This window comes from Bos taurus, chromosome 13, assembly GCF_002263795.3.
Source record: "Bos taurus isolate L1 Dominette 01449 registration number 42190680 breed Hereford chromosome 13, ARS-UCD2.0, whole genome shotgun sequence".
Taxonomy (NCBI): domain Eukaryota; kingdom Metazoa; phylum Chordata; class Mammalia; order Artiodactyla; family Bovidae; genus Bos; species Bos taurus.
The window spans coordinates 23,521,771-23,548,174 of record NC_037340.1 but is presented as its reverse complement, the minus strand read 5'-3'; the positions used below and the strand labels follow the sequence as shown (position 1 = coordinate 23,548,174).

The 26,404-nt window shown below is 40.8% G+C and overlaps 2 long non-coding RNA genes across 2 annotated transcripts in view; one reads left to right on the top strand and one right to left on the bottom strand.

Moving 5' to 3' along the window:
* LOC112449268 (uncharacterized) overlaps nt 1-16,475 on the bottom strand; it is a 58,613-nt gene extending 42,138 nt beyond the window's left edge. Inside the window, exons 1-2 of the long non-coding RNA XR_009496852.1 lie at nt 16,396-16,475; nt 13,112-13,221 (exon numbers count right to left, since the gene is read on the bottom strand). This is a non-coding gene — a long non-coding RNA (uncharacterized lncRNA). The remainder of the gene's footprint in view (nt 1-13,111; nt 13,222-16,395) is intronic.
* A 1,325-nt stretch (nt 16,476-17,800) lies between these two features.
* On the top strand, nt 17,801-25,492 carry LOC112449267 (uncharacterized). Its single transcript, XR_003037745.2, has 2 exons — nt 17,801-17,888; nt 19,086-25,492. It is a non-coding gene; the product is annotated as an uncharacterized lncRNA (long non-coding RNA).
* Nucleotides 25,493-26,404: the final 912 nt, after the last annotated feature.

Sequence of the window (26,404 nt, the reverse complement as noted above, 5' to 3'; positions counted from 1 at the left end):
GAATTCTCCAGGCCAGAATACTGGAGTGGGTAGCTCCAGGGGATCTTCTCAACCCAGGGATTGAACCCAGGTCTCCAGGAACTCTAAATGCTTACAGACTTTTGCCACAAGAGCTCGTTAAACACAGATTTCATGACACTGCTGATCATCCTGCATCACACCTCTGAGAACAATGCTTGGCTCTGGAGTTCAAAACTTCTAGCTACAAAATCACAACTCCCTGAACCTTAGTTCCTTCATTTGGTTCTGTAAGGATTACATGAGATAACTTGTGTAAAATGTTTATATGGCCCCCACTAGATAATGGCAAGAACAAATGGTAGATAATATTATTAGCTATTAGCTATTATTAGCTATTAGTGAGATGTTATTATTTAACACCTCACTTGCTGTATTTATCCAAAGAGAGATAGAGAAAAAGAGACAGATTTATTGTAACTAACTGGCTCATGCAATTATAGAGGTTAAAATGTCTGAAGGTGTGCAGTCTGCAAGCTGGACAACCAGGAGAGACCATGGTATAGTTTCAGACTGAGTCCAAGTCCAAATCAGAAGACCAATGTCCCAGCTCAAAGACAAGCAAATAGAGAGAAAGTTCTCTCCACTCCCTCCACCTTTGTGTTCTAGTCAGCCTTCAATGGAGGATGAGGCCCCCTCACACTGGAAGGGCCATCTGTTTACTCAGTCTACTAATTCAAATGCCAATCCCATCCAGAAACACCTTCACAGACATACCCAGAATAATCTTTAACCAAATATCTGGGCACCCCATGGCAAGTAAAGTTGACACATAAAATTAATCATCACACTTGTCAAAGCACTCATCAGTTTGAGTCAAGTGTCTCAACTCTGATGAGGCTGCACTGGTACCACAGATAAAGCCACATCAGGGAAATACTCCTCCTTGGCCAAGGCAAGTCAGGCAGATAGACCTATGGGCTGAGGAAGGGAGTTCAAGGAGTGACCTATTGTATTTTTATCTCTGAAAATTCTGTCTTCCAGAACCATCAGGTGTATTGACTGGATCCCAGTGTTCTAGGAATTTTCTTCCATAGTTTGTTAATTTCTCTTCTTCTTCTAAAGTAAGACTATAGAGTAAAGACCAAACAGCATCAACCTTTCTGGTTGATTTGTCATTTTCCAAATTTGAACCTCAATTTTTCTCAACCTTGATCCTATTCTTCGACATCATTATTTTTCCCACTTCTTCTCTATATAGTTTAAGTTTCCAGATGTATTCTCAAATACTTTTCTTAAGTGGTTATTGTATAATCATGAAGTGAAATGTTAGTTGCTCAGTCATGTCCAACTCTTTGTGACCCCATGGACTGCAGCCCATCAGGCTCCTCTATCCAAGGGATTCGCTGGGCAAGATTACTGGAGTGGGTAGCCATGCCCTTCTCCAGGGGATCTTCTCAACCCAGGAATCGAACCCAGGTCTCCTGCACTGCAGGCAGATTCTTTACCATTTAAGCCACAGGGAAGCCCTACTGTATAATTCTACATAGTCCCAAAGGTAAGCTTGGAAAATACTGGCCAAGAAGCCCAGCTCCTGGCCTAAGGTGGTTACAGCTGGATGTTGACACTTGGATGACCTGCTGAAATTATCTAACAAATATTTATTAATATGGGGATTCCCTGGTGGCTGAGTCAGTAAAGAATCTACCTGCAATGCAGGAGTCCTGGGTTCCATTCCTGGGTTAGGAAGATCCCCTGGAGAAGGGTATGGCTACCCACTCCAGTATTCTTGCTTGGAGAATCCCTTGGATAGAGGAGCCTGGTGGACTGTAGTCCGTGGGGTCGCAAAGAGTTGGACACGACTGAGCAAATTTCACTTTCGTTTATTAATATTCACTTGGATTAAGGAACCATGAAGGCCCCAAAGACCTGAAAGACTGCTCTTGAGGGGCTCACAACCATGAGGAGAAAATAATTAAACAGGATACAAGGGCAGAAGAGTAAAACCAGGGTAACCAACACTTGTCTTCCCCTACTGCTTACAGGCTGTGTGACCTTGGACAAGCCTTTTATCTTCTCTGAGCCTTACTTTCCCAATGAGCAAGGTGGAAACAGTAAAACCCTTCTTTATTGCACACTGGGAGGATTAAATGAAACAACATTGGAAAAGCAACCAAGCATGTTAGATGGCATAGCAGACACTCAATAAACTTCCCAATCATAGAGCAATACTTGCACACACCTTAAAAATCTCAAGATACGTTTAAAACTGCAGAATATTTTTCAATTAATTTAAAAATTGAACTTTCACATGTATCATTGCCATGTTAACTAAACACACACTTAATGGCAATCATTAGTTCCAAGGACCAACTGACTAAGTGTTGGTAATTTGCAGGGTGAGAGTTATAGACCAGGCAGGAAAATAGCCTATATTCACAGATTACTTTGAGCAAATCTGACCCCAAAAGTCCGAGTTTTGATATGTAATATTTAAGTTTCATAAGATATTTATCATATAAAAACATTGAAGACAATAATATTATGTTGAAGATACAGGTAATAGAATGTTCTAAGTAACCAATATTGTGTAAACTAATTCAATGAAGTTTTCTTTCTTTCTTTCAAAAACTGCCCATGTGAGTATTACCACACCTTGTTTATTCACACCGATAAGCACTCTTGGAAACTCATAGAACTTTGGACTTTGTGGAAGTGAACAAACTTTAAAATCTACTTATTGCTAATGCTGTTGGTAATTATGCTTAGAAACTGTTTTTCTAAATTTGCTTTGCACCTGAGAACTGTCTGCAACTGGCAATAAATACTATCAATAAAATACTAAAGTTTAGTAGTTGTAGATTCAACTATCAGTTCAATTGCTCAGTCATGTCTGACTCTTTGCAACCCCATGGACTGCAGCACGCCAGGCCTCCCTGTCCATCACCAACTCCTGGAGCTTGCTCATACTCATGTTCATCAAGTCGGTGATGCCATCCAACCTTCTAATCCTCTGCCATTCCCTTCTCCTCCTGCCTTCAATCTTTCCCAGCATCAGGGTCTTTTCCAATGACTCAGTTCTTTGCATCAGGTGGCCAAAGTAGTGGAGTTTCAGCTTCACTACCAGTCCTTCCAATGAATATTCAGGACTGATTTCCTTTAGGATGGACTGGTTTGATCTCCTCCCTATCCAAGGGACTCTCAAGAGTCTTCTCCAACACCACAGTTCAAAAGCATCAATTCTTTGGCACTCAGCTTTCCTTATACTCCAACTCTCACATCCATACGTGACTGCTGGAAAAACCATAGCTTTGACTAGACGGACCTTTGTCAGCAAAATGGTACCTTTGCTTTTTAATATGCTGTCTAGGTTGGTCATAGCTTTTCTTCCAAGGAGCAAGCGCCTTTTAATTTCATGGCTGCAGTCACCATCTGCAGTGATTTTGGAGCCCCCCAAAATAAAATCTGTCACTGTTTCCATTGTTTCCCCATCTATTTGCCATGAAGTAATGGAACCAGATGCCATGATCTTCATTTTTGGAATACTGAGTTTTAAGCCAGCTTTTTCACTCTCCTCTTTTACCTTCATCAAGAGGCTCTTTAGTTCCTCTTTGCTTTCTGCTATAAGGGTGGTATCATCTGCATATCTGAGGTTATTGATATTTCTCCCTGCAATCTTGATTCCAGCTTGTGCATCATCCAGTCTGGCATTTTGCATGATGTACTCTGCATATAAGTTAAATAAGCAAGGTGACAATATACAGCCTTGATGTACTCCTTTCCCAATTTGGAACCAGTCTGTGGTTCCATGTCCAGTTCTAACTGTTGCTTCTTGACCTGCATACAAATTTCTCAAGGAGCAGGTAAGGTGGTCTGGTATTCCCATCTCTTTCAGAATTTTCCACAGTTTGTTGTGATCCACACAGTCAAAGGCTTTAGTGTAGTCAATGAAGCAGACTTGGGAGGCTCAGTGTGTGGCACAAGTCCTCTTGGAGAAGGTCACCTCTTGGAGAAGCCCCACCACAGAGTCACCAAGCAGACGACCCACAAACTGGAAAACAATTATACCAAAGAAATTCTCGCACTGTTGCAAAAGTTCTAGGGCCCACCACAGATTCCCCAACCTGGGGATCTGGCAGAGGGACTGAGAACCCCCAGGGAATTTGACTTTGAAGACCAGTGGGATTTGATTACAGAACTTCCACAGGACTGGGGAAATAGACTCTTGGAGGGAACAAACAAAACCTTGTGTCCACCAGGACCCACGAGAAAGGAACAATGACCCCATAAGCAACTGAGCCAGAGTTGACTGTGAGTGTCCAGGAGTCTCCAGCGGAGGCGTGGGTCAACAGTGGCCTGCTGCGCAGTCAAGGGCACTGAATACAACAGTCAAGGGCACTGAATACAACAGTCCTGGGAGCTACAGCATGCTGGCATAAATCCTTTTGGCCTTAGGCCAAACTACAGGGAGGAAACACTGCCCCTCCCATCAACAGCAAATTGGATTAAAGATTACTGAGCATGGTCCCACCCAACAGAGCAAGACCCAGATTCCCCCACAGCCAGTCCCTCCCATCAGGAAGCTTCCACAAGCCTCTTATCCTTATCCATCAGAGGGAGGACAGAATGAAAACCACAGCACAGAAAGCTAAACAAACTGATCACATGGATCACAGCCTTATCTAACTCAATGAAACTATGAGCCATGACATGTAGCACCACCCAAGATAGATGGTCATGCTGGAGAGTTCTGACAAAACATGGTCCACTGGAGAAGGGAATGCAAATCATTTCAGTATTCTTGCCTTGAGAACCCCATGAACAGTATGAAAAGGCAAAAAGATTCAACTATACATATGGAAAAAACAGATGTGTTCCTAAAAATTGACTAAGAAAGTGAATTTTTAAAGGGAATCCTCCTACACAGTTGGTGGGAATGTAAATTGGTACAGCCACTATGGAAAACAGTATGGAGGTTCCTCAGAAAACTAAAAATAGAATTACCAGATGATCCGGCAATCCTACTCCTGGGCATATGTTCAGACAAAACTATAATCCAAAAAGATACATATAGCACTCTGTTCATAGCAGCACTATTCATAATAGCCAAGACAAGGAAACAACCTAAACATCCATCAGCAGGTGCATGGATAAAGAAGATGTGGTACATATATGATGGAATATTACTCAGTCATAAAAAAGAATGGAATAATGCCATTTGCAGTATCACCTAGAGATTATCTAAGTGAAGAAATTCAGAAAGAAAGAGACAAGCACCATACAATATCACTTATATGTGGAATCTAATATACCACACAAATGAACTTATCTACAAAACAGACTCACCGACATCGAGACTTGTGGTTGCTAAGGACAAGGGCATGTGGAAGAGTGATAGACTGGGAGTTTGGGGATTAGTAGATGCAAACCATTATATACAGAATGGATAAACAAGGTCTTGTGTATAACACAGGGAACTATATTCATTATTCTGTGATAAACCATAATGAAAAAGAATATGAAAAAGAATGTATATGTGTATGTACATTAAGTATATACATATGTAAATACACATATATGTATGTATGTAAATCACTTTGGTGTACAGCAGAAATTAACATAAGATTGTAAATCAACTATACTTGAATAAAATAAATTTTAGAAAAAAGAAAGTGAATTTCCAAATATAAGCCCCCTATTTTCTAATTGCCTTTACTTATTTTTTTTTAACAAAGATGTTCCTTTGGAAAATATTCTAGCATAAACATGTAACAAAACATACATGCATACATTAAAGAAAATTTTTTTCACATTGAGGTGAGGAGTAATCATTTCAATTCTGTTGTTTAGAATAGCTATTGTACGGACTTCCCTGGTGGTCCCATGGCTAAGACTCCACACTCCCAATGCAGGGGGCCCACGTTCAATCTCTACTCAGGGAACTAGATTCCATATGCTGCAACTAAAAGAACCTGCATGCCACAACAAAGATTGAGGATCCTGCATGCTGCAACTATGACCATTCGCAGCCAAACAAATATATTTTTTAAAATAATTATTGTACTGCAAAGTGTAAATGCAAAACATTCAAGCTTTTAAAAGACTTTTTGTTGCTTTTAAACACTGCAGTAGCAATTTCAGATATACATAAAAATATCTAGAGGATGATTCTTTCTGTGCCCACTTATCACTCAGCCCCAACAACCGTCAACCCCATGGCCAAACCTACCTCATTTACACTGTCATCCACTTCCTCCCTCCCATATTATTTTGAAGCGAATTCCAGATATATACTTTCACTTATAAACATTTCAGGACTCATCTCTTAAAAATAATGATTACTTTCTTTTCAAAGTAAACATAACACAATTACCACGTCTAAAATGATTAACAATAAGGCCTTAAAGTCATCAAATGTCCTATGTTCAAATTTCCAAGGTCTCATACATGTCATAATCTAAATTTTTTAAAAAATCAAGATCCAAGTCAAGTCCATGCTTTGCAATTGTTTGATGGGTCTTCTAAGTCTCTCTCAAATTACCAGTCCTCCTCCAACTCTTTTTTTCCCCCTTGTAATTTATTTTCCAAGAAACTAGGATGTTTGTCCTAATGGGTTTCCTCTCTCAGGATTTTGCTGATATTTCCTGGGATGGCAGGAAAAGAAAATTTCTTCTCTATTTTCTGTAAATTAGTAGTTGGAAGCTGGAGCCACATGTGTGATTTTTAAAAAGTTTTCTTTGGCTTTCCTGCTCTTTTATTAAGTTTTTCTGAATACCTACTATGTGTCTGTTACTGATGGTTGCTATGGAAACAAAGATGCCTCAGGAATTTAGATGAGTGAAGAAAATGTATGCAAACAGAATTATAATCAATGTGTTCAGTGTTTAAAAAAAATATAAAAGAGCTGCTAAGGCAATGTCAGAAGGAAGCAACTGGCTTGCCCAAGAGAGGCTTAAGGTGGTGACTTTTGAACTAGGTTTTGAAAGATGAGTAGGAGTTTTCCAGATGAGAACATAGAGAGAAATGAAGGGAAGGCAATTTCCAATCCAAGATAGCAGCACATCTGACAGCAGAAAATTGTATAAGGAAATAAACACAGCTCAGAGATCTATCTGCTAAGGTAGGACTGCTGACAGCAGAGCTCCTGACCTGGATAAAAATACCTTGAACTACCTCTCCCCTATTTCTGCTCTGGGAAAATTAGTCTCTAGAGGAGTCTTTTACAGAATTGGTCATCGCAGCCAGGGAGAGCAGGAGCAGAACATGGAAAAGATTCCAAAAGCAGCAGAAGGAGAGAGAGCTCAGGAGATCTGAGCACTCATGACAAAGCTTGGGCAGCACCCAGCTGGCCTGGCCTGTGCCTGGGACCTTTGACATGCTGAGACTGGCACAATATTTTACACGTGTATTCAGAGGCAGCCTTTGGTGAAATGGTCAGGAAGTACAGTTAATTCTGGTCCCCTCGGCACATTCCTCTCATCTCCTCTCATCTTGCTCCTATCTGCCCTGGCTCGCAATAAGGGCAGAATCTGATTCTGCAATATGAGAAGATGCCTGCAGGAGAAAGAGGACTGGAGGGAAATGTGGGGGAAGGAATATGAGAGAAGCAGAAAGCTAGGGCAGCCCTCTAGGTACAATGCTCCTGGTTTCTCCCAGGCTGCCCCTCTGAGACTGTGTCAATACCACTCTAATCACTAACAACATCCCCTTCACCCCCGACTGCTGGACTATTTATCACTTATTTTTAACATGCCATGATCATTTACTCCTTTGGTCATGCTGGTCCCTCTGCTACGATGCTCCCATCTCTCCCTTCTCCAACTGGCAAACTCCTACTCATCCTTCAAAGCCAGCTCACTGGCCCTCATCCCTGGATGACATGCCCTCATCATTGTGCTCTCACAGCACATGTACACATCTTGGCTCCTACTTCTGTCACTCTGTTATGACCATCTGTTGAAGCCTCTGTTTCTCCTCCATTTGACTTTTCCAAAATAGGACTGTGTTCCATTCACCTTTAAGCCTTAGGGCCTGGAGTGCTGGCACATAAAGATATTCAGTGAGCATTTACAATGTGACTACCTGAAAGGATTAACTAGAAAAGCTTGGTCTGCATCCTTTGTGTCACTCCACCTCTCCCCACCCACCACCACCCCCTGGCCCAGTTATAAGAGGGCACTGTAGATGGTGGTCTAGATATAATATCCTATATGGCTATTGTGGCACTGAGCTCTGAAACTAAGGCCCAGTATCAGGTATGTCTTGACATCTAGGGAAAAATTGGGAGACCTCTAATGGCTAACCACAAGTTCCCTTCCCTACTCTGCTCCAAAAGACAAGGTCCCCCAGCCCAACATACCTCATTAACTGGACCAGTTGCTAATCCCTAAACAGTGGATTTCAGTTCCCTAACTCCCAGCCCTCAGAATTCAAATAAGCTAGTCACATCCTCTCAGGGAAATCAGAGGGCACTTTGCCCTCTTGATACTACAAAAAAGCCTGCTCCCCACCCTATGCACAGCTCCTGGTTGTTTATCCATCCCCAGGTGCAACCTTTATGAGGCCCTGTGTGTGGTGTCCTCCTCCCCATGGCTGTGAGTGTAGATGACCAATAAACTGCTGTCAATCTCATCTGCCCAGAGTCAGGGGTTGTGTGTCTGGCCATCCCCGTAACTCTAGGGTGAGAATCTCTCTCACCAATGGCACTGAATAGGAGGCGATTAAAACAACCATTGATTCCAGAGGAACAGCGGTGATGGAGGGAAGTAGAAGCCAGGTTGGCAGGGATATAGAAAACCCAGAAGTCTTGGCTCACCTTCCTCATGAGTTTCCTATCATGCTGGGTTCCTGAGCTCTTAAGGTAGTACTGATGATCTGTACACCATTCCCAGTGCTATGAAAAAGTCCTTACCAAAATGCGCATAGTAGTAGTAGTAGTAGTGTTAGTCACTCAATTGTCCAACTCTTCGCAACCTGGACTGTAGTCCACCAGGCTCCTCTGTCCATGGGATTCTCCAGGCAAGGATACTGGAGTTAGTTGCCATGCCCTCCACCAGGAGATCTTCCCAACCCAGGGACTGAACCCACGTCTCTTACATCTCCTGCGTTGGCAGGAAGGTTCTTTACTACTAGCACTACCTAGGGAAAAATGTGTGTGGACCAGGGTAAAAGTTTATGAATAACACTACATGTTGGGTAATCCAGATATTTCAAAACATGGCAGCCATGGAGTGAAAGCATAACTTTTAAAAAGATCTTTAGCTGGGAATGTCTGTCTGGCTTAGACCAAGCTAAGTTTTGTGAGATTGCAAGGTTAGACTCCAAGAGAGCTCAGGGCTGATTTCCTTATATCCCATACTGCTCTGCCCTCTTTAACCCAAATTAATTCAAGAGGAATCCATTCAGGAGCAGAGCACTGCCCAGCTGGGGTAATCCAAACAAGAGCAGATTTCTTTGGCTTGAATTATTTCCATAAATGCATCACTTCCCACCTGGCGTTAGTGTTAGGCCAGTGGAGTTATACTGAAACTGGCCTTCAAGTTTGTGAAATAACAGGCTCCTCCCAAACAGCAGCTTTGAGACAGAAACCACAAGTTCAAGATGCAAATTAGCATCCCCTCACTTAATAAGATGCTTACTATATAATAATTCTTATTATACAGTAATAGAAAAATGGGGAAATGACAATAACCTAAAACTAAAATGAAGAAAACTCCAAGCTTCAGGAATCTATCAGAGTGATGTTCTCTCTTTAAAAAGGTTTCCTTGCTGAATTACTCATGTTTAATGCTTTGGTAACTGATTTCAAAAGAGACTTAGTGTTAGCAAAAAGTTCAGATACCCTCCACAGTTCAAGTCTGTAATTCTCTAGGTAATTGCTCAAGATCAGCATGGTGTTACTCTCTGATGTATCGGCTACAAATAATTTCAGCCCAAAGTGTTCTGTCGTCTCTTGTAGATAATTTTTAAAAGGTTCTTTGGCATCCAGAGGAGTTGGATACATCTGACAAATGTCTGAGACACTTTGGATGAGGTTTGAAATCATTTTTTTCTGAGGATAGTATATTAAAGGTAGAGAATGAGCTGTACTCATTTTTTCAAATTCCCTACATATGTCCTAACATTTGCATGTTACTATGAGTGGAAACACTATTTTTCACTATTTCAACCTTATCTTACTCTATGGAGCACTTCATGAAAGCTAGCAATAACTCTTATGAGCCTGAAAGGTAGATTTATTAATTTTAGTAAAACCTAAGTGAATAATGCTACTTCTCTAGTTCCACATCCCTCTTTACTCTTTCCCACCAGCACCCTTGTAGGAAACTCAGAGACAGCACCGTAGACAAAAGCGACGTGGCATAGCTGCTCTTCTCTTATTTTTTTACACACGGTGTTCGAATCTAGGTATAAATATTGCCCCATTAACCTTTCTACAGGCACTGACTTAACAGAGGAGTTACAGGAACTTGTCTACAGTCCCTCAGAACTAGAAACAGAGCACAGAAATCTGAGCACTGGAGGTCCCTGGAAAATTCTAGAATGCAAAGGGACACTGACAGCTCTCATAGTCCATCCTTCACTCCCAGACATGCTTACATCTAAGTGAGTCAGTGAAACCCAGGCTTGGGGCATCCTTTTCCCCAATCTTCTCAGAGGAAGACTGTGGTCAGAAGCCTGGATTGCAATCCCGGTTTTATCACTAACAGAGTATCCTTTGGCAGAAAAGATACAGAAAGTTCCTCTTTCTGGGCCTCACTTTCTTTGTCTGTAAAGACACCGGACCGGATGATCTTCAAAGGTTCAGATCGAAGCCTTTATGTACAGCAGATTATTTCTGAAGATGGTTCCACAGTTCCTCCTATATTCTACTTTTTTTGGATATACCTCATAGTTATAATAAAATGCATACATTTTGACAAATGTTCCCTGTGTATACTGTTGTTCTAGTCACTAAGTCATGTCCGACTCTTTTGGGACCCCATGGACTGTAGCCCACCAGGCTCCTCTGTCCATGGAGTTCTCCAGGCAAGAATACTGGAGTGGGATGCCATTTTCTCTTCCAGGGAATCTTCCTTACCCAGGGCTCCAACCCATGTCTCCTGCATTGGCAGGCGGATTCTTTAACCCTGAGCTACCTGGGAAGCCCATATACCACCACAATCAAGGTACAGAATATTTCTATTATCCCCCAAAGTTTGCTCATACTTTTTGCCAATGATATGCTTTTTTCCACCCCCTAGATGAGTTTACCTTTTCCAGAAATTCACATAAATAGAATCACACAAAATATACTCTTTTGTATCTGGCTTCTTTAAAAAAGCAGAACCATATCCCCTTTGCAATGTGCTTGTACCATTCTCCCATCAAGAGTGAAATCTAGGGCTTACCTGGTGGTTCAGTGGTAAGGAATCCACCTGCCAATGCAGGAGACATGAGCTCAATCCTTGGTCTGGGAGGATCCCACATGCCGCAGGGCAAGTAAGCCTGAGGGTCACAACTACCAAGCCTGTGCTCTAGAGCCTACATGCCGCAACTACTGAAGCCTGAATGCCCTAGAGCCTGTGCTCTGCAACAAGAGAAGTCACCACAATGAGAAGCTCGAGCACTGCAATTAGAGAGCAACCTCCGCTTTCCATAACTAGAGAAACACTGGCGCAGTGACGAACACCTAGCACAGCCAAAAATAAATAAAATTATTTTTACAAAAAGAGTGAAATCTATTTTCCAATCCTTTGACTCCATGCTGGCCCTTGGACTTGCTTTGACCAGCAGAATACAGTGAAACTGATGGTACGTAATCCCTTTTACTCCTTGGAAGACAGCCACCATCTAAAAATACTAGATAACTGAATGATGTGTGACCACATGGAAAGAGAGAACACTTGGAGGGGAACAAAGGTGCCTCACCCAGCTGACAGCACCAAGGCCCGGAAGTGGATGAGGTCACTTTGGGTCGTCCAGCTGAGGCACCCCCGTCAAGACGACATGGAACAAAGAGGCATCCTCAGTGAGCCCTGCCTGAATTCCTAACCCAAAGAATCATGAGATAATAAAACAGTCTGTTTAAGGTACAAAATTTGGAGGTGGCTTATAACACAGCAGTAGTTAACTGAAAAGGTGAGTCTTCTGCTTGTTTTCTTTTAAAGTCCAACGGGATTTCCTTCAGGCCAAGACTATTAGCTAACTATATAAGTGTTTTACCTTAAATCTCTTCTACTCTCTTATTCCCTTTTTTTTTTTAACTGTGGTATATTTGGCATGCAACATTAGTTTCAAGTGTTAATTAAAGTGATCCTATATTTGTATATATTGTAGAATGATTCTATATATTGTATAGAATCTATATATTGTAGATTCTATATCTATATATTGTAGAATGATCACCACAGTAAGTCTAGTTGACATCCATCACCACCCAGTTACAGAATTTTTTTCTTTTGATGAGAATTTCTAAGACTTACTCTTTAGCATCTAATAAATACATAATAAAGTACTATTAACTACAGTCACCATGCTGTACATTACACCCCCTGACAAATTAATTTATAACTGGAAGTTAGTACCTTTGATCCCCTTAACCCATTTCTTACAAGCCCCATCCTTCACCTATCGCAACCATCAGTTTGTTCTCTCCATGAGCTTGGTTTTTGTTTATTTCTTTGTTTTTTAAAAATTCCAAATTATAAGTGAAATCATATGGTATTTGTCTTTCTAACTTATTTCATTTAATATATTGCCCTCAAGGTCTATCCGTGTTGTGGCTTACTCCCTTTTCAGATTGTTCTTCCCTAAGGTATCATAAATTGCATCTAACCACACATTAACCCTGTTACTTACATGGACTTGAAAAATGTAGGGTGTTTTTCTTAGATTTCACTTCTACAGGATTAAAAAAAAGTTCAAATTCTTTCCCTCTTTCCCTTCAGATCCAGTGGTCTGGCATTTGAATTATAGCATATTCTACAGAAAAGGAGGCAGAGTTTGGGAGCCAACAGCTCTCACTTCAGACCTAGTGAGCTGTATGGCTCTGGGCAAGTTTGAAAGCTTCCTGCACCTGATTTTCTACATATAAAGTAGAAAATCTCATGTGCTGCTAGGGAAAAGATAAACTGCAAAAACATATGGAAAAGTTATTCAAGAGCAAAAGTACCTTTCATTTCCATAACTCTGACAGGTCTTCTTGCAATCTTATTTGTATGCCCTCCATGGGTCAAGTTCTCTGTCACAGGGTTCAACATGCAAGATACATTCACCCATCACCTGGAAGACAAGATAAACACTATTTCTGCCTTAGAGCTTTTTGTTGGGAGATGTGAGCAATATGTGTGTATTAATATTTTACTTTGCTACTCTCCATAAATAGTCTATGGTGGGCTACTATGACCCGTTATGGTTAGGGAAAATCTAGTGAAGGGAACATTCTCACAGAAAGGTGAAAGCTGCAGTTTACATGAAGAGATGCATTGGCTTGTGGGATACTTAACCATAGGGCTTAAGACTTTTAAAAGTCACCTTTAGCAGTAAAAGAATTATGGGAGTCCCATCTCCCTAAACACAAGTCTAAATCAAGAATCAAACTAGCCATAAAATAAAGGTTCAGTTCAGTTGCTCAGTCGTGTCTGACTCTTTGCGACCCCAAGGACTGCAGCACTCCAGGCTTCCCTGTCCATCACCAACTCCCGGAGCCTACCCAAACTCATGTCCATTGAGTCGGTGATGATATCCAACCATCTCATCCTCTGTTGTCCCCTTCTCTTTCTGCCTTCAATCTTTCCCAGTATCAGGGTCTTTTCAAGTGAGTCAGCTCTTCGCATGAGGTGGCCAAAGTACTGGAGTTTCAGCTTCAACATCAGTCCTTCCAATGAACACCCAGGACTAATCTCCTTTAGGATGGACTGGTTGGATCTCCTTGTAGTCCAAGGGACTCTCAAGTCTTCTCCAACACCACAGTTCAAAAGCATCAATTCTTTGGTGGTCAGCTTCCTTTATAGTCCAATTCTCACATCCATACATGACTACTGGAAAAACTATAGCCTTGACTAGACAGACCTTTGTTGGCAAAGGTAAGGAAGCTCAAAAAGTTTCTGATTTGCACCAGAGTTACTTAGAAGCTTTGTTTGAAATATGAATCTTTCTGGGTTCCCCGCCCACCCCCGCCCCTCTTTTTTTTCTTGGTGTCCATTTATCCAGGTGTCCTAAGACAGTGGTTCCCAAAGTGTAATCCTAAACCAGCAGCAGCACCATCCTCTGAGAACTTGTCAGAAATACTAATTCTCTGGCCCCACCCCTAATTTACTGAATCAGAACCTCTGATTGCTAGAACCTAGCAATCTGTGTTTTAACAAGCCCTTTCAGGTGATTCTGAAGCACTGAAGTTTGAGAATCATTGCCCTAAACAGATACTTGAGCTGCCCACTGCACTGTTTCTCAAACTACCCTTCATTACAATCTCCTGAGAGCTTTAATAAAATACCAATGCTGGAACTCTAAATCCACAGATTCTAAGGTCATTCATTGGTCAGGGGTAGGCCCATGAAATCAGTATTTTTTTTTAAAGTCTCCCGGGTGATTCTAATATGCCAACCAAGGTTGAGAATCACTAGCATGTTGGGTAATTCAGCTCTAACCCCTAGGTTTGAGCAATTGGGGGTTGGAAGTAGGGCTGGAGGAGGGGAGGGGAGGGCGGACAAAGAGGCTGTCTGCTTCCTCAATTCAGGCTGAAGGGAATTAGCAGGAATATAGGGATTGTTCAGAAGAATGTGTAAGCAAGTTTGAAACGTAACATATTTAAATGGGGAAAGGGGAGTACTGTAGTTAAGCCATAACCTTCAGGGAACATTTGGGCCAGTGAGCAATTTTGGACTGAATGAAAGGGAAAAAATTTAGAGGAAAATGGTGAAAGACTAGGTAGTACAACTAAGAAAATTCCTTCTGCTACTGTGCTGTGCACTAGAATCTTGTTGTACATTTCTCTTCCGAATCTCTAAGCCAACATTCAGTTTATTCCTTTTTTAAAAATCTGGAAAAGGAACACCTCTACTTTAAAAAATTTAATATTGGTACAGTGGCATAGTGGTAAAGAATATGCCTGCCAATGCAGGAGGCAGGAGATACAGGGATACAGGTTTGAACAGCAACTCCTAGAACAGCAATTCACTGAAGTATTCTTGCCTGGAGAATCCCATGGACAGAGGAGCCTGGAGGGCTATAGTCCAAAGAGTCAGACATGACTGAGCACACATGCATCCTATTCTCCACAAAATATTTCATTGTGTTTTCTTGTAAGATTGGTATCGTTAGGCAAAGTCTGGGTGAAGGAAACATTCTCATGAAAGGGTGAAAGCTGACTGAACAGTAATTATCTTCACTTATACAACAGCGAAATGAAGGAAACAGCAAAATCATTTTTAAACTTGAAAAAATTATAGCCATAAACGAACATTTTAGAAATGGATTCTTTTTGGTAAAAAGCTATGTTTTTAAAAGGACTTGATTTTTTAAATGGATTTCATCATGTATTTTTGTATGTTCATATTTTGGATGAAGTGAGGGGCAGAACAAAGAAATATGGTCAAGTAGATGGCAGATGAACGGTGAAAATAAGAAAAAAACAGGTAGTGAAAAGATGGAAGGGGTCTGGAAGTAGAACAATATAAAATAGAGGAATTTTTTTTTCACTGCTTTATCTGCAACACCTAGAACAAGGAATAATGTCAATAAATACAGTATATTTGTTGCATGATCTTACATGATACTTCCAGTTCTGCATACCAGAATGAGATGATTACTGATTGGTTGAGAAATTAATATATGAAATCTTAAACTTATTTTTTGTGAAAGACTTTTCAACCTTTGACAGGTATTATAAACTTTCCTGGCCAGAGTGTGGCTGTTTCCTAACCAAAAGTTTCAAAGAAATGGAGGTGTTACAAGGGTAATTCTTTAGAGAAGCTGGCTGTTCACTCTCAAAGCACCCCACTTTCACTTCCTTCAAAATTAATCCATCATTTATGAATCAGCATCCCCTGGGGTCCTTTATGAAAGAGCTTTCAGGTAGAATTTAGCAAACTAATTTTCATGTGAAACACTCCCTAGATGTGTCTCAAACATGATACATGATACAAAGGGTCCAGCACAGAAAAGTATTTCTGTGACGCATTGGTGTCTTTCTTGTGTTCTGAATGTCCCAAAGACCCATGTCTTGCTCATCAGACAAGCCGCCTAAATCCTCAGATGGGGTTGAGCACGTGTCTGAGAGGCACATAGGACTATTGAAAAAGGGTTTCAATTTTCTTCAAAGATTTTTAGTGGGTTCACCTCAGAGAATTAATCCCTAGAGTGATTAGTGGAGAGCACCCTATACGTAAAGCTCATTCTTTTCACTATTTTCCTTTACAAAATGTGGAGTATCACTGTCTCTTGGCCATTCCTTACCAATCACTGCTCTGAAATCAAAAGAGCGGGTTTGAGATCAATTTCCCGGTGTCACATGGCTTTCGGTTTTGTGCTTCTCTCGGTTTTGTGCTTCTCTCACGATTCCTTTAAAGAATTTGCCATGTGTTTTTCATTCACTGAGTCAGTAAATATTTACGAAGCCCCCAGTACTTCACCAGGCACTGTGCTAGGCTCCAGGCAACTACAGTGAACAAACCCCCTGCTCACCCAGGGTTAGATCAAGTCGGGGAAGAGAAGTCAAACAATAAATATATAAAATATGCAACATCTAGCAGGTAGTAAGAAATGCTACGAAGGGAACAGGAGATCAGCAGTGCTCTCAAAAAACACCCTCCTCCCCTCTTTTGTCACCGAGGTGGTCGTGTAACCAAACAACAGACGCCTTCGCAGCGGACTGGAAACCCCTTTCTGAGGTTTGACAGCCTCCACCTTCTCTGATCGGGCAGTTTCTCTGGATATCCACTAAGAAGTCATAGAATAATGGGGTCCCCAAATAACTTTAAACCCCCTCCTCATGCCTGCGTCTGAGGCATCAGCGTGGACTCAGCAAAACAAATCTCAGGGCTGAGTCTGTGTGAGCCTCGCCCACCTCCACGGTTTTCCAATTCAACTTTCTGAGGGAGGAAAAGATGTGCTAAGGTCCGAAGAGAACTCGGCCCCTCAAATTTCGGATTCGCTAAAGGAGATAGAGGGTAGCCGTCTACGACTCAGCCAAGACTCCAAATAGAATGAAAATGTCAGAAGAGGAAAAGCAGATTTTCCCGGGTTTAAATGACACGGAAAAAATCGCCAGCGAAGCCCGCGGAGAGCGGACCGGTGGCCATTCAGGAAGAGCCACTTCGCCACAGCTATTCTCCCGCAGACAAAGGCTCCTCGTCAGTCCCTCCGCAGCCACGAAGCACCAAGTTCGGCAGAAGAAAAATAGAGCCGCTGCTTCCCGTCAGGCAGCCCCACAATAACTGCGACCAGGCCGCGCCTAGCCGGAGGGCACAGCACCGGCATCTTTGTTTCCACCGGGTCCATCAAATCAGGCCTCCGCGGACTACCGTAAAGAGGCGGCCGCGGAGGAGGTGAAAGCGACTTGGCACCACTCTTCTCGCTAGTTCCTCTGCAGCGACAACGCCGCCGCAGCCAATTGCACGCTCCCCTTACCGACGACTGGGGTCCTCGGGCCCCTCGGGAAGTAGCGCCGTCCGCGCGGAGGGAAACGGCGCGTGGTGAAGCGCCCAGCAACGTGACGCGTCCGCGGAAATGCGGCTCCTCCGCGCCCTTGCGCGCCCCCAGACCGCGGCCCCGCCTCTACTCGTAGCCGGATCAGGCAGCTCTGGAGGCCGGCGGCCCGGGTACGGTAGGATGGAGTACCCTCCATGGCTCCGGCCTCGCGGGCGGCCCGGCAAGGCCTCCGTCCCGGGGCGTTTGTCCGGTCCGCGGCTGTATACGGCCAGACCCACCGTTCCCCTCTCCAGCCGCAGGTGCCGCAGATCGGGCTCCCGACCGGGGCAAGCGTAATAATCTGACTAGCCGGTGTCTACCCCGCGCCTCCTCCCCGGGCTCCCCAGCCGGGCGCCCCTAGCCTCGGGTTACTCTGCTGTAAAGCAGGGTAGTTGTGAGGGTTCCAAACGGCGAATGCAGATAAAGTGCCGGACGTTTAGCACAGAGAGGAAGTTCTCCAAAACAGCGAAGCGTAAAAATGCACCCAGTTATCAATACGGGCAGCAACAAGGATGGATCTAAAAAAAATATAATAATAATTGCTTGGTACAGGTGGGGGTAGGGGGGTAAACCCAAAAGACCTTAGTCTGTCCGATTGCGTTTATCTGAAATTCTAGAAGAAGCAAAACTGGTGGGGAAAGCCGTTGCCTGGGGAGGGATGAAAGAGGCGAGAGGATGGGAGGCAGGGGAGCAGGAGGGAACTTTGGGGGCGATGGCATGATTCCACGCCTTGATAGACTGGATGTTACAGGATGTGTGCAGTTGACAAAATCTAAGGCTTTGTAGTCTTCAAATGGGTGGATTTTTTAATATTCAAATTGGGCTTCCCTGGTAGCTCAGCTGGTAAAGAATCCGCCTGCGATTCAGGAGACCCCCGTTCTATTTTGGGGTCGGGAAGATGTCCTGGAGGAGGGATAGGCTACCCACTCCAGTATTCTTGGGCTTCCCTAGTAGCTCAGACGGTAAAGAATCCGATTCAAATTACACCTCAAAAACTCTCGGGAGGGGAAGAGTTAAAGCAATGGGTAAGCGTAGTGAGGAACTTGAGACAGTTTGATGGAAGATAATTACATTTACACAATCGAGGCGCTATCTGTGCGATCTCTGAATTGAGTGGCTCCTCCTCCCCTAAGAATCAGTGAACACCAGCACTAGGAATAAATAGCTCAGGTCCTAGAAGGATGCGCTGTGCCAGACCCAGCTTGTGCACCTCCCCGGTCTGCTCAGTTGCACCCCGTCTCTCATCTTAGCCTCTAGCTTAGTGCAGAGGGGCCCTGGCTCCTCCCACCAGTCCCAGACTCGGGTGAAAAACAGAGGTTCAGCCTATTCTTGTCTCTGCCAATAGCCTGGAGGGTCAGGGACATACCCAGAAAAGTGCGGCGTTGGAGCCCTGTGAGACAAACTTACAACAGAGGGCAGAGAGCAAGAAATAAGTACCTCTCCTGTTTTCTCCATAGGCAGCAGGTCCCAGTGTGGCTGTCTGGAAGCTGTACTTTCTCCTCAAGTTGTTTTCAGATTAGCGAAGCATTGCTTTTCATTGCCTTTCGCCTCACCCTTGCAGCCCAGGGGTCGTACCTCCTAATAAAATCTTAGCACTTAAACTTGGCTTGAGGCTCTGCTTTCTAGATAATCCTTTAGCATCCTTTGGGCTTTCAGTCTGTACTTGACTAAAATTTTCACAGCCATAATAGCAAACAACATTAGGATTATTTTTGACTCTGACGTACTCTGTTAGCCCTGAACTGCTTTACAAGGTAATCGGTTGAAACCAATACTAAATACATAAATTTATGTATACTTGCTTTTGTGTTAGTAGAGATAAAATTTTTTTTCCACTTAATGGTGTTTTCTCTCAAGAGTAAATTCCTAGAGCACAGGCACTTGTATGTTTTAAACATTTGGAAGCTTAAAAAACCTGAGATGCAAATAAGTGCAAAAGGAAAAAACTGCTTTTCAATCATGATCATAAAGCTGTCAGCTGGGAAAGGTGGTCTAATTATATGTTTTTTCAGTTCATTCATAAAACTATGTTCTATCTTTCCTAAAACCTAATTATTAGGGAAGGATATGTTAAACCCATTTATAGCAACGTCTTCTGGTCCAGAATGCAGTGCAAGACAGTTTTTTTCTTTGCTACTTTAAATATGGAAGACTTGAGTAAGTTTGTATTTTTAATGATAACAGCCACTGGCTTTGTGGCCTCATGTTAACTGTAGGTTTGTCAGCCCTTTCTCTTCCCTCCCACTTGGCTTGCTAACCATCTGTAACTTGAGCAACAGTAATTTGAGATGAGACTGGCCAGGGTCATATGTTAAATAGGACATTTCCACTTTCTTGACCACAAAATCCTCCCTTTCCTGGCCACTTAAACACTGTTACATAATTCTACAAACATGTGGATCTGATGATAATCTACATATGTTGGCAAAGGTCACACCTGCAAATCTACCTTACTATCAGCAATTTTTTTTTTTTACTAAAGACATTTTTATTGTGTATAATCCGGTGTTTCATAGCATGTAAAAATTATTTTTAAAAACATGTTCTCTCTTATCTGCATCATTGATTTTTGCAGGGAAAACTTTGTCATCCTATCAAATGAGCATTTTTTCATCTTTGCCTTTGAACAATGTTTTGTCTAGGGTTAATTTCAATCACAAGCAATCATGAAGCCAGGCTGTGTTCAAAATGTATTTAAGTGCATTTTCACATAAAGAAAAAGCATTTTGAAATATCTTGACTTATAGACGTGATATTAGAGGGCATCCCATTAGGCAAATGTGAGACTTTCCTTTAACTCCTAGCCCTTGATTCTTTTCAAGTACATGAAGGCAGATAACATTCTAGCAAATGTATAGGTTTTATAGATCTTGGCCCTCTCAGAATAGGTCATAAGCTTACTGCACTTGTCACTAAACATTTTTAGAATTCTTAGAGTTCTATAAGACACTGAATCACATTCTTTTAAAGGACATCATCAGGAATAGCAAATCTTTCTCTTTTGAGAGTGTATTTAATTTTTAGAAATACCCCACAGTCATTTGAAACCAGACCAAGTTTAGGAACATTGATTAGCAGAACAATGAATGTGAAATAATAAAAATAAATGAAGTAATACTTCTTTAAAAATTAAACTCTGAGAAAAGAATTAAGGAAAGATTGAAGCAGAAATTAATGAATGAGAAAACAAGCCACAATTATTGATCAATTCCAAAAGTAAATATTTGGAAAAAATAGGAAGAAAGTAGAGAAATATCTGGCAACTCTAAATAAAGAAAGAAAATATAAATAAAATTATAAAGGGGAAAGGAGACAATAGATACAGAGAAGTTTGAGGTTTTTTTAAAAATTATCTGAGAATGCTATGTATATAGTTAGCTATATTCCAATACTTTTTTTTTTTTTTCAGAAAAATATGTCACCCAAATTTTATCAATAAGTTAGAAAAACTAAGTAGATCAAAACCAGAGAAGTCAAAAAAGGCTCATCTTAGAGATTTTATAAGCAAATTCTTGCAAATTTTGAAAGATATAATTCCCTTTCTGAATATATAAATATATTAAAATGTAATTCATTTTATGAAGCAAATATAACTATAAAACCTATCAAGAGTACAAAAAGAATAGTCAAAAATATAAACTCACATAAGAAATCAAATGCCAGAATTCCCCCCAGAAATATCAGCAAGTTATTTTCAATGAAACAAGTAATTTTTAATAAGATCAGGAAGATTTTATCCTAGAAATGCCAGAATATTTTAATAATAGGAAAATATTTGAAATAACAAATCATACATTTAGGCCATACAAGACAAAACCTTATCTCAATAGATGATAAAAATCTAACACCTACACCTCATTAAAACAACTAAATTTTTAAAAATCTCAGTAAATATTAAACCAATAGCCAACATCGTATCTTTAATAAGGTTTTATAAAAATAATGGGGCTTCTCAGGTGGCTCAGTGGTAAAGAACCCGCCTGCCAATGCAGGAGACGCAGGTTCAATCCCTGGGTTTGGAAGATCCCCTGGAGAAGGAAATGGCAACCAACTCCAGTATTCTTGCCTGGAATATTTCATGGACAGAGGAACCTGGCAGGCTAGCCCATGGGGTAGCAAAAAAGTCAGCCGCAACTTAGGGACTAAACATAAAAATAATAATGCTAATGGTAGGACAGTCACAGTCAAACTGTAAGGAAGAGGAGAAACTGTATAGTAATTCCTCAGCCTCCCATCATCACTCCTTGTTCTTCTCAGACATAACCTCCACTAACTGTTTCTTACATATCTTTGCAGAAATTTCCCATGCACATAAAAGAATATGACTAAGACTTCCCTGCTGGTCCAGTGGTTAAGCCTCCGAGCTTTCAATACAGGGGAAGCGAGTTTGATCCCTGGTTAGGGAACTAAGATCCCACATGCTGCACAAGATAGCCAAAAAAAAAAAGTTTTTTAAGTATGTGACTACTGCCTTTTCAAAAAAAATATTAATAGAATACTATGCAGATTATTCAGCACTTGATTTTTTCATTGTATACGGTATCTTGGACATCCTCCCATATCAGCACATAGGTGTGCAAAATTTTTCATAGTTTATTATTTGAATATACATGAATAATAGAACAGTTTAAATATATGAATGTGCCATTATTTTTTATTGACCTATTGGGAAATATTTTCTAGTTTTCTGCAATTCTATACAGTTACATTAGCATCCTTGTGTATCTTTGCCTATTGCTACTGGTGTACTAGGATTAATGCCTAGCAATGTAATTGCTGGATCCATTTCTGAATAGATATTTCCAAATTAGCATCTAAAAAGTCTGGATTAATTTATAATCTTAAATGTTTGCCAAAATACTGATAATTGTTGAAGCTAGGTAATAGGCAATGAGAGTTCTTTTTACAATTCAATCTTCTTTGGGGTGTTTTTTTAAATTTCCATATCCAGTGATATGACAGGAGAGGCATTCTCCTTAAAATCAGGTATAAAGATGCTCACTATCAACTCTATCCTTTAAAATTATGCTGAAATAATTCTGACAAGAAACAAATAACAGGTAAAATATTGAAGGCAGAAGAAAATTTACCTTTATTTGCAGATGTTTTGCCTAGAAAACTCGAGACATGATTAAAAAGCTATTTTAAATGACTATTAAAGACCAGTAACCTTTCCAGATCCAGTAATAACCTGTTGGGAAATATATATTTTTAAAAGATTCTATTAACATATAAGTATGTTGGCAACACCTGGAAGGGATTGATGCAAAGAAAGAAAGAAACAAGCATGAAAGCAAAAGATGTAAATAGATTGAGAAATCTGATATGCTTCTAGGTAAATATATCTATTCCTTTATTTGTGACTTTAACCAAATTCCAGTAAGATTATTTTTTAATGAAAAAAAAAAATTGCTGTTTGGAAGAAAAAGCAGAATCATAGCCAGAATACTTTTGAAAAGACAGAATAATAATAGGAGATTCACTGTACCAGATGTTAATGCAAATTATAAAGCCAAAGTAATTACAGTGATTTTGAACGACTGAGAAAAGCTTGACAAATAGATGAATGTTTCAGAAAAAATCCTGAAAGAAAATTTAATATGTCCATAAATGAAGCATCACCAATGAGGAGGACACAGATTATTCAAAACTGGCCAATAGTTTAGTCCATTGGATGCCCACTTCATACAATTTACTGAAATACATCCCAAGTGGATTAAAGAGGCAAACATGAGATATTAAAAGAAAATATAAATAAGTCCCTTAAATAAGAAATTTTGAGTGGGAAAAAATGCAAAATAATGGAAGATACATAGATGTATCTGCATAAACATTTAGAACATCTGTATGTCAAAAATGAGAGGGACATTTTTGGATGAGATGGTTAGATAGTATCACTAAATGAACATGAATTTGAGCAAACTCTGAGAGACAATGGAGGACAGAGGAGCCTGGTGTGCTGCAGCCCATGGGGTCCATGGGGTCACAAAGAGTCAGGCATGACTTAGTGACTGAACAACAACATGTCAAAAATAATAAATAAAAAGTTGAGAAGTAGAAAGATATTTGTCATAAAATGTAGAGTTAGTATTTGCACCAGGGTTCTTAAAAGCCTTTTCAAAGAAGAAATCCCAACACATTTGGGGCAAAAACAGTGTCCTTGTATTATGGGTTATGTCTTATGAATTCAGAGGAAACCACTTTGAAGAAGAGAGTTCATTTGGAAGAATCATTTGTCCCATTTTTAGAATGCAAGATTTTACTTTTGATATGTTCTGTTTCCACCTTACTTCATGTGTACAAAGTGATGATATTTGGATTACATGATGATTTTTTTTTCCAGTTCTTTTTCAAAAGCAAACCCTAGAATACTGTGCTTCCCTGTCTCCTCCTAAGGGGTAGATATTCTTACTATCCCCATTTGCCAGGTTAGGAAAGATGTATCTCTGTGGCTTTAAGTACGTAAAGGCAGCAAACTAAAGTATCAACATAAACATGTCATTAGAGGAGAAGCTCTGCCCAGTGAACACAATTTAGAGAAACAGAGGCCTGTCAATCCACAAAGGTGTGTGCTTAGCCAGGATTCTTACATTCTGCCCCATCTTTAGCTCACAGACCACACCCAAGGGATACAGCCCAGCTTTCGGCAGTGCCTGAACGAGGACAGGTCCCAGAGGCCCCAATGAAGAGGGGAGGCTGGGAGGAAGTTCACAGATGTCTGCACTTGTGCTAACACCTGGTGGGGGCTCAAAAAACAGGGACTGTTTTGAGCGTGTACTGACTTCATAATACGCATGAATTGTTTCATGTAACCATCAGCAAACAACCCCAGGACTTAAGTACTTTTATGATTTCCATTTTCCACTTAGGAAACTGAGGCACAGAAAAGGTAAGCAGGTTGTTAAAGCTCACACAGCAAGGGAGTGGTTGAAACTGGATCTCAGTCAGGCAGGTGGGGCTGGAGCCCAAGCCCCTTGGCCACAAGTAACCATGTATAAAGCTCTTGTATCCACAGAGCACATCTGACCCTCACAACATGGTAAGAAGGTCAGGAAAGATTCTCCCTGATTTACACTAAGGCAGTGGAAAGCCAGAAATTGGTTACTGGAGTTCAGTCATCTTTTCCTTTTTTTTTTTAAATGATCTGAAAAAAGCTGACAGCAGAACATGGATGGACATGTGGTAAGGAATGACTGGAGGGGAAACAAGACTTACAAAGCTTGGATAAGAGAAAAAAGTGCCCTGAACTTTAAATAGATGAAACACACGCTGCATGGAGGGGAAGGGAGCTGGGGAACAGGCAAGGGGAGATTACCCTGAGCACTGGAAGAATGAAAATTGTTCTCGTTCAGGAGCCATCAGGCCTACAGTGATGCTGGATGATAAATGGTGAAAGAACTCACGCCCACAAGCATTCTCATCATGTTGAACTCGTTTACCTTCCTGAAATACTAGCTCCTGGTCCATGTCACTATTTGTCCAAGAATCCTGTTATTAATTTATGTCTCTGTTTATTTACCTGGCCTTTGTCAGTTTAGACAGCAAGGCTAGGAGTTACGTCCAAACAACCAACAAGAAGCTCCAAGCAAAATAGGATTTTCACGTAGTTTTAAAATACAATCATGGTAATAAGGTTTATACAAGTACTTTCAGAATTTGCTCTCATAGAACTAAAATTGTATTAATTAACCTCTGAACCTGTTGCTTGTTTTTTGATCACCTTAAAAATTCCCCAGTGTCGTGAATACAAGGGAACCTCACAAGTCACCCATGTTCTGATAAACTTATGTCTATAAAAATGATCCATGTTAAATGCCCTGGAATTCTATTTTAAAGTAGGAAAATAAAGAATTATTTTGCCATATGACTGTTGCCCACTCATTTACCTGATTTTGTTCAAGTCTCAAATGATAGGTATCAGAAAATATATATTCTATACTCATTTCAAAATTTTCCTAAAATCAATGTGCATCATCAACTGCAAAGAGAATTCCTTTACCTCTGTAAATTACAGCATTGACCTCAAGTTGTATGTAGTGTTATATCAGTATTGTAAGCTTTATCATAAGAATACAGCCTAAGTATAAACATTTTCATCAATAAAGTTCTATCTAAATCCTCTCTCAAAAGTGAGTAAATTTCATGTAGTAAGTCCTTCCTAGCTTCCCTTTTCTGCTCCAAACCCACATTCTTTCCTTCTATAATTCTTGGCCATCAAAGTCCTTCAGTGACCTGTAGCCACCAAACAGGTTTCCAGGATTTGATCTCAAATAGTGTAAAAAAAAAAAAAAATGGGGGGATTGTTCAGACTGAAATATTTGGCTATGCCACAGGGGAAAAAAAGCACTCTTAATCCATGGTTCTGATTTTTTTTTTTCCTGGTGCTGGCATGAACAAAATATAGGATGATTCATCCAATGAGAATTTGAATGCTGGTAGAAAACTGGACATAAATTCCAGGTGAGTTGAAGGAGAAAGAGATCAGGGACTTGTGGGGAAAATGCAAGCTGAGAATGAAAGGAGAGATTCTATGAATACAGGAAAACAAACATAGCCAGGTTTGAACTCTAATATTTAAAGCCTGCTAAAGGCCAGTGACAGATGACACCAGGGTGAGAGAAGAGCCGAGGGTGAGAAGTTTCTATGCTGACTGTTAAAAATAGATGTAGCTCACTGATGAGTGCGCCCATGTGGGATTTTAATTACTCAGACATCTGTTTAGTGAAGTGTATACTAAATAGTGATCAAATACAGAGATCAAATTATGTGGGGAGGA